Raw genomic sequence first — 9387 nt, 5'->3', positions numbered from 1 at the left:
ACACCTATAATAGATACTTAATGGCAACAACAAGGCAAGGAACCACCACCATGACAGCTGCTCATGAATGCCTCAGGGTCTAGAAGGCAGGCTGAAAACAAAGGTGCACAGGGCCATTAAGATGATGATACTTCTCTCAGGAGTCAAGGCTGACAAATGCAGGAACAAGATGATTTCCTGACCTGACCTCTGGCATGGCATCTTGACAAAGGGAAGAAGCCAAATATTCTGTGCAGCCACCCTGTGCCTTCTCCACTTCAAGTCACACTTGTAAGTACACGCTGGTTGGAAGTGAAATTGCAATTTTAGTGATTTTTATTATCAGAGGAGATAAGTATATCAAGATGAATTTAAGAAAAAAATAACAAGTTCATGCCCAATCACTTTCTAAATTGTCTTATAAAATGACTGTAAATGGGTCACTTAAATTGATCTGCTTCCTCCCCAAGGTTCAGGGAAGAACAAAGAAGTATAGCAAGACAGAAAGTGTAAGAAACAGGAGTGATATAAAATATTCTTCTCTGGAAATTAACTGGCTGCTGCACAATGTACTCACGACCATTGCAGTTATCTGCAAAAGATAAAACCAACTTAAAATTCCAACACGAATAGAGAGGGGCTCCCATACCCCAACACTAGCTGAGGAGAGATGGGCAGTTTACTGCTGCTGGTGTAAAAGAAAGGTCACTTCTCTGAGTTTTGCTGCAAAAAAGCTACAAATTCCCCATGGATACACACCACACTGTGCACATATGTTCAGCACTACCTTGAGGTTTAGTGAGTTAATAGGAAGGAAGGAAGGAAAAAAGACATTTTAAAAAGAGAACTTGAAACTAGGATAAGATACAATGAGAGATCCTAGTAGAGTTTGGAAAAAAGTGAGGGATGGATATGATCAAACATTGTACACAAACACATGCGCGCGCGCACACACACACACACACACACACACACACACATGAATACTTAATATTTTAATGTTTTCTGAATATTAAAAAATAAACTTAACACTTACAATGTTATTCTTACTATACATATTGTAATAATAAAATACAAATCTGCTGTGACATGAAAATGATCTTTCATACCTTTGTTAAACACTTTTCAGATGAAAAATACTAAATTTTGTAATTTGACTTCATGATACATGTTCTTTGAATTTAATATAGCGTCATTCAATTTCTGGGAGTAAGTATTTCTCTCCTTGTTAAAAGCTTGAGAAAAAGACTTTGAGATTTTAATATAAATACAATTCTTTTCTCTTTCTTCCTTCTAAACCTTTCAATATATTCTTCCTTGTTTTAAATTCTTAGCCTCTATTTCTCAATATTTGTTATTGAATACATATATGTACACATGTATAGAGTATCTCCTAGTATGCATGAAGAAACAGTGTAAGACATGAAAGTACTATATTTATATAATATTCTAAAAAGAAAAGAAAATATTTACATCATTGACATAATTTTATTTTTTCGGATAGATTTGTAAACTATAAGTTTTATATATATAAGTTTTATATATATAAGTTTTCACACACATATATTAGCATATTTAGTATATGTTTACTTAATTTTGTTCACCTATCTATTGTATTTCATGGCACTGTGACATTTTCAACAGTTTTAATTGAGAGGGATTCTGTCATAAAGTTTATCCCTGATATGTATTATAAATTTTGTGCATAATATCTAGATTAGAGAAATCCTGGACCACAGGACAACTCCATGTTTAATTGTTTAAAGACGTGGCAAAGGTAGCCATTTGCAGACTAAGAGTCCTCACTTCTCCCTGTAGTGTATTTGTCTAGTTTACTGCATTCTATTCATATTCGTAAATTTTCAGGATTTTGTTTCACTTAATTTCCAGAAAGTTTTCTCTATGCTTCATACACTGGACATCTTTTCATAGGTTTATTGGTGACCTACTCATGGTCTTTGGGAACCAATATTTTCTCTTCTTTTAACTTTCGTAATTATATTTATGTACAGAAAACTTAAGTGTACATTTAACACAGCTTAGTGGCCAGTTCTTTAGCCTTTGCCTTTTCCAGCTTGGCAATGTGAGCTTAGGACCCAGGACGTTGCCTCCCCAGTGGCGGCGGATCTCGTCATATCTGTCATTATAATTGGTCCTAATAGCTTCCACCAGCTTAGCCAGAGCACCCTTGTCTTCCGAGTTAACCTGTGTGAAGGCAAGAGTGGTGCATGTCTTCCTGTGGACCAGGCGCCCCAGACTGGCTTTTCCTTTGATGATATAGTAGGGCACCCCCATCTTTCGACACAGGGCAGGCAGGAAAACTACCAACTCAATGGGGTCTACATCATGGGCAATCACCACCAGCTGAGCCTTCTTGTTCTCCACCAAAGTGGTGACTGTATTGACCCTGCTCAGAGGACAGGTGGTCTCTGAGTTGGGACGTCCCCTTTGTCACCAGCTTTCTTCTCAGCGCCAGCCAGCAACCTTTGCTTCTTCTGCTTTGTCTCTGACCTGTACTTGTGGGTAAGGTTAAGCAGCTGAGTAGCTGCTTGCCAGTCCAGGGCCTGGGTGAACTGGTTAATGGCAGGAGGTACTCTGAGCCGCTTATAGAGGATAACTTTTGCCGCTGCAGCCTGATGTAACGGAGCCATTTGACGAAGAGTGTTAGATCTCTTTGGGGCTGGATGTCCTGCCCAATGCCGAAGTTCTTAGGCCTTTTCTCCAACAAAGGAGTGAACACCTTTTTGGCCTCCTGTTTCTTGACGTCGGCGGGGGCCGGGGCCACGTTCTTCCCCTTGGCCTTCTTTCCTCTGGACATCTCGCTCGGCTGTAGGGGAGAGTGTTAAGAGTGTTTTCAATGGATTACTTGCTTGTGTCACTTTTCACCCGTGACTGTGCTCAAAGAAACACTTGTGATGGGTTTGGGTCCCGGGAACCTGACATGTACTTGACTTTCAAATACTTTCCTCATTCTGTTAAAATAAGTCTATCGTTCTCATTTTAAATATCGCCTTTAGAAAATGAACCTAGGAATTTTGTGGTGGACCATTGGGAATAAGGAAAATTGAAAGAAGGTCGATCGCAGGACTTACATAGTAAGAGAGAACCCGTTCCAGTAGGTGTGTTGCTGTACATGCACGTGTGTATAGATGCATGGATACATGCATGTACCCATACACAGAATAAAATCCAATCATTTGAATTCTGAATTTCACAGTTTTGTTTAATTTAAATTTATCATAATTACTAATAAGAAATGGAGGAATAGCTTAAACTTAGTAAGGATTTTGATGATTACTTTTAGTTGTAAAATGTGTCGATGTTCCTAAATTGTAAAATAGTATGGAAAGACAGCAATTGAGCGGAACTATGAATAGATGCAGAAAAAATTATTTGTATTTTTTTATATTTTCTAAGTTTCTTCTACATAAACAGTGCTTCATTGTGTGGTAAAATTCCATTTGAAATAATAAAATAAAAGGTAATAATGAATGCCATTTCTCCATTTTTTTCATTAATATGTACATGTGTGTCTGCTGTGGGTTTTATGGGATACATGTTAAACGCCAGAAGTTTGCTAAAAGGAAGAACCATGCAAATATAATTTTATTCTAATTAATAAGCTCTGGATGAGAGACACATGAAGACACATCAAAAGAACTATAGAAAAAGTAAAGAAACATTTGGATAAATAAATAGAAAAAGAGGCCTGGATGCTGCACCGTGGTAGAAAAGCTGGTGTCAGAAAGTCCTGGGTTTGACTTTTAACCTTGAAGTAAGAATCCATAGAAATTCCAAAAGTGGGTGCATTCTGACTGAAAATGCTTTATGAAGTTTACAAGTATAGCAGGTTGATTTATAGAAAAGCTGTAAAGTGTTAATTTTCTTAAAAATGCTCAAAGTTTTTTAAACAGATGCTTAATCTGGGAATGGCGGATCTGCTGAGGTCACCTTTCTTAAGGTTCTAAGGAATTAGGAAAAGAATCGGAAACAAATATGTCTCCCAGCAAGCTTCTCCTCCAGTTCTATCTCCTAGGAGAACTTGGCAGCATCCATCCATTTTTACCCTGTTAACTTTGTTCTCTCACCCTGTTCGTTCACTTTGTGTTGACTCTTGGCTATATAAACTTTTGTGTCTCAAGGCATAAAACACAACTCGCGGCTTTTTGGAAGGTCACCTTGGCAATTCCACAGGTCATCACATTTCTGATGGCCTAGTTTACTTCGGGCTCTTCGTGCATTTAAATAGAGTATCTTTCTCCCATAATTATTTTAACCATGTCATTGTCAAAAGAATATGTATGCTGTTTTCACCATTATTACCAAGCTTATTTAGTCTTCACACATTAAAATATTTATTGAAGAAGATAAAGGGAATGACAAAATATAGAGGGACGTGACTTGAAATATTTCTAGAAAAAATATTTGAAATCTCCAGACAAATAGGTTAGATGAACTAAGAAATTAAAACCCAGCTTTTTTGGACTAGTGAAATGAGATTGACATCATTTAATCCAGGCTTTATTTTAACTTAATCCTCAAAGAAGTAAAAAGAATCACTTAAAGGGCCCTCCTTAAGTTTTCAAAACTGAACGAGAAAAGGTGTTCACAGTTTATGATGTCCCTGTCATGAAAAAATATATATTTTATGTATGGAATATGAAAAACTACACAAGCTTCAATGGAGTAGTACTGGAACCTCTGAGAATCCGAAGAACATAGACTACAAAAATTAAAAAAAAAAAACTGCTTTATTATCTGTTCACTCTGTCTTCTCCGTGGGCACTTATCATGGTGTACAGAGGTTAAGAACTATTTCTATGGAAGGACAAAGAAATATTTCAATTTCAAGGTTTCCTTTGTAATGTTAGAAGCTATTATTTCTTTACTGTAACAAGAGCACAACCATACAATGGCAAGCCCTGCGTACTTATGCAAGCTCTTGTACAGTGTCTGTTCATTGGGCAAAATCAGGAAGTAGGTCAGGGTTCATCCTGTGAATTTGTTGACACTTGCTTTAAGATTCTTCATTTCTATTGTACATTTCCAAAGATTCACATTCCTTTTTACTATATCAGCATTTCAACGGAATGTGGGGAAAGTTACATTTTTCTTAAAGGATAGAAATGACATAAGTCCACACCTTTTACCACATACATTGAATTTATTTACTTGCTATCAAACAAAATGTTCATGCTTAAAATTATAAATACCTTTGCCTGTAGCTTATTGATACATTTCTGTTTGGTGATAGTTCCTACAATAGTAGCTTTGCGTTGCTGAGCAATAACTCAATTAATAAAAGTTATAATATCTTGGCACAACTCCATAGGAAGAACAACAATGTCAACCAACCAGAAACCCCAGAGTTCCCAGGGACTAAACCACCAACCAAAGAGTACACATTGAGGTACCCATGTCTCAAGCCAAATATGCAGCTATCCTGGTAGGAAATCAATGAGAGGAGAAGCCTTTAGTCCTGAGAAGGCTTGATGCCCCAGTGTAGAAGAATGCCAGGGCAGGGAGGCAGGAGTGTGTGGGTGGATGGGTGAGTACCCTCATAGAAGCAGGGAGAGGGAGAATGGCAAGGGGGTTTCCAGAGGGAAAACTGGGAAATGGGATAACATTTGAGATGTAAATAAATAAAGTATCTAATAAAAAAGTTGTAATATCTACATCCTCATTGAATATGGAAATTTTTGCAAAATTTGAAATGGATTTTTTTTAAAGTAAATCACATATCCAACAGTAACTGGTGCTGGTTCAGATAAAATATTAAAATTGAAGTTGAATTTTATTAAATAACATTTTTAAAATTATCAATATCCCATATTCAAGAATCTTTGAAATTGCCCCAGTAAAAACACCCAAGATTGTGGGAAGGGTATTGTGTTTAAAGTAAGTAGTTAAATAGTTCAGAATTTGTTATTGTGTTTATTTTAATATGACAACAACTTTTCAGGGCAATAGATGCCCAAATATTACAACTGTTATAAAATGTACAGTCATCAAGGGATAGATAAGTTAGACTGAGAAGTTGCTAGATATGTCTTCCATAATATTTTATATTATTCATCTTTAAATAGTGTACTTAGAACTGGGGATGTAGCTTTGTTGGTAAAGTATTTAACTAGCATGCTGAAAGACCTAGTTTTAGTCTCATTTTTCCATCATCACGTATCAAAATCTCACATCTGTAATCACTCCTCAGTGCTAGAGGAATTGAGTCTCACCTAAGTATCAAGAACTGAAGACCCCCACAAGTCTAATGCCTCTGGCTTCCATGGGTTGTAGCACTGATGTACACAAAGACATAAACAGATCTACAAGTATGCATGATTAAAGGTAACACACACACACACACACACACACACACACACACACACACACACAGAGACAGAGAGACAGAGACAGAGACAGAGAGTCAGAGAGACAGAAAAGGCTTACACAAACACAAGCACATTTACATTTATTAAAAAGAAATTTGAGGGAAAATAAATATGGTTTTGCTTTATAGCACTTTTTAAGCTAGTTTAGCTTCCTAATAATAAATTGGTACTAAATTTTAACACAAAATGATTATTTTTAATTCATGTATAGTAATAAAATATCACTTGTTATATGTTTCTTCCTTTTCAATGTTCTCCAAATTTGAGATAAAAATAATTTCATAATTGTGATCTATTTGTTTTCTAATTTTTGCTACAGTTTGCTTCTCTACAGCTACACAGATAAAAAAATTTTCTAATTTACATGCGTGGGAAAATTTCGCTAAACTTTACTCATTTCTCAAGGACAATAGATCATAACATATTGAAAGATTTAATAACACTGCTTGAAGATTTTTTAAAAAGTAATTAAGACACAGGGTTTGTAATGGTTTTTCATACTCAACAATTTCATTTTTCTACAATGAGATGTTTAAGCCACACAAAAATGTATTTATTAGCATTCTCTCCAAACTCTGTTGTGATATTGGAATACAGTAATTCACACAGTGAAACCCCTTTCTTTTATATTGATTGTATGTATGTGGGTACACTGTTGCTGTCTTCAGATACTCCAGAAGAAAGCAGCAGATCCCATTATAGATAGTTGTGAGCCACCATGTGTTTGCTGGGAATTGAACTCAGGACCTCTGGAAGAGAAGTCAGTGTTCTTAACCACTGAGCAATCTCTCCAGCCCGGAAACCCCTTTTGTTATGGAGTTATTTTCCTAAGAATTTATATTCTCTCTCTCTCTCTCTCTCTCTCTCTCTCTCTTTCTCTCTCTCTCTCTCTCTCTCTCTCTCTCTCTCTCTCTCTCTCTGCCTGTCTCTCTGGCTCTATCTCTGGCTCTCTGCCTCTCCTGTCTCTGTCTGTTTTTGTTTATATACATCAGTTTTTCTCCACTGTCAATCATTAAAAAGAACAAGCAGTATAAGGAGAAGATGATAGATATAGCTAATAGCAGGCTGTTTTGTACCAAATATATCAGGACTTCAATTATCCTTTTATTAAGATTCCCCTGCTCGTGATCAGGATCTTGGTCTATTGATTATTCTTCAAGAAAATATCTTTAAGTAATGAACCCAATAATTTTTATTACCCTCTGTATTAGTCGGGGTTCTCTAGAGCCACGGAATTTATGGAATGTCTATTGTGATGACTTACAGTTCATAGTCCAACTAGCCCAAAAATGGGCAGCTGTGGATGGAAAGTCTTCTGTAGAAGTAGGTTCCAATATATAGGCTGGCAATTAAATTTCAGAGAACTCCGCATCTCAGAGAACTCGGAGTTCTCCTTGCTTCAGTCTCCTGGGATTAAAGACGTGTACTATCCTGCCTGGGTGTAAGCTTTTCATGGCCAGTATTCCTCAAGATCTCCATGTTAAAATCCAGGTCAGAAACTTGTGTCTTCCAGCCTCAAGATCTGGATCACAGGTGTGCCCTCTAGTTCTGAATTGTAGTTCAATCCACATATAGTCAGGTTGACAACTAGGAATAGCCTTCTCATCCTCCCATTTGCAGTTACATTTTAGGTAACTGAAATGAATTAGGGAATTATAGATTATTATCTAATAATGAAGCACACACCATGACATGCTGTTTTAAATGCTATGAGAGGGATATGTTCTCTTTAAAGTATTGCATTTGGAACAGGTTCTCACTCAGTAGCCTCAAAATGTTTTTCCATCATTACATGCTAGACTTACAAGTGTGCATCTCTGAGCCCAGCTTCCCTTTAATAATCTGATAAATCTTTAATAGCCCTTGAAAATTTCAAATTCACTAGAAAAGTTTAGGAAATAAATTGCAACCCTAGGAACAGTGTTTTAGAGAAAACAAATGGATTTCTAGCACTTGGAATCATAATTATGCCTTTAATTAAAAGTGAGGTTTGATTTTTTTCCCAGCACCCACTATTATTGAGGGTTCACAGAAATATAGCTAACCCAGATTTAATTAACAAGAAACAAAGAAATATTCACTAACGGGGAGACACACTGATAAAGTCTGATCACATTTATCAGCTGTAAGTAGGCATAAAGTATTGGCCTATTGATGTCCCTTGCTTACCTAGTCTCTTCCAAAAAAAAAGAAAAAAAAAAAGAAAAAAAAAAAGACATGAGGTGTTTTGCTCTAACGTGCACTATACTGAAGACTCTCTATTTCCTCCTCTAAATAATCCTCTCTGTGACATAACAATAACTGATGCTCTGATATGTCCCCTTAGTAATTTAGTTGCTACTCCATTTCTGTGAATCACAGCCAAGTAATTAATCCTTTACCTAGGAGACAGCATTGCTGATGTTAATAAGGCCCTAGAACTAGAATTCATTTATATAGGAAGAGGCACAGCAAAGACCTATTTTAGGTTGTTACTAAAATAGGATGTTTTTGCAGGCATGAAGAGAAACAGAAGCTTGATATCAGGGTATGTAATATCTTATTACTGATTAATGGTAGTGCAGGGAAGACACGGAGGGAGCTGGGCTTCAGTCTCATGAGATACAATTTTTTTTAAACAAAGCAGAAATAAGATTGCTAAAGCATTTCTCAGCCATCATGCTGCATGTGTTGTCTTCACTCTGAGAATTTCTGTAGCAGCTGGGGTTGCACAGACTGGACAGCAAAGCACCTGCCTTTCTTTAGAAGAACATCATTTTGTGAGAATGCTTGTAATTATGTGAAAGAATGCTGTATATCCTTTGTGATTTTCCTGACTGCTTCCAACAGGGAGAAGAATTCAGTGGCTCCTTACTTTTCAGTAGTCTAGGGAGAGTGATGGGAAATGATGGATTCACTTGTCCTGCATTGAGGAGGAGGAAATGAGCTCAGAGAACATTCATAGTCAATCTGCAAATATTAAAAAGGTCTACAATTATTTTGGAATGCCAGATTTCAACACACGCAAACCCTTATCATG

At 36.6% G+C, this 9387-nt stretch overlaps 1 pseudogene; it reads right to left on the bottom strand.

The window, feature by feature from the left end:
* Positions 1-419: 419 nt before the first annotated feature.
* On the bottom strand, positions 420-2797 carry Rpl7a-ps14 (ribosomal protein L7a, pseudogene 14; annotated as a pseudogene).
* Between the last annotated feature and the right edge of the window lie 6590 nt (positions 2798-9387).

Source organism: Rattus norvegicus, chromosome 16, assembly GCF_036323735.1.
Source record: "Rattus norvegicus strain BN/NHsdMcwi chromosome 16, GRCr8, whole genome shotgun sequence".
NCBI lineage: Eukaryota > Metazoa > Chordata > Mammalia > Rodentia > Muridae > Rattus > Rattus norvegicus.
Note: the sequence above shows the minus strand (reverse complement) of the source record. Positions and strands in the feature narration are given on the sequence as shown.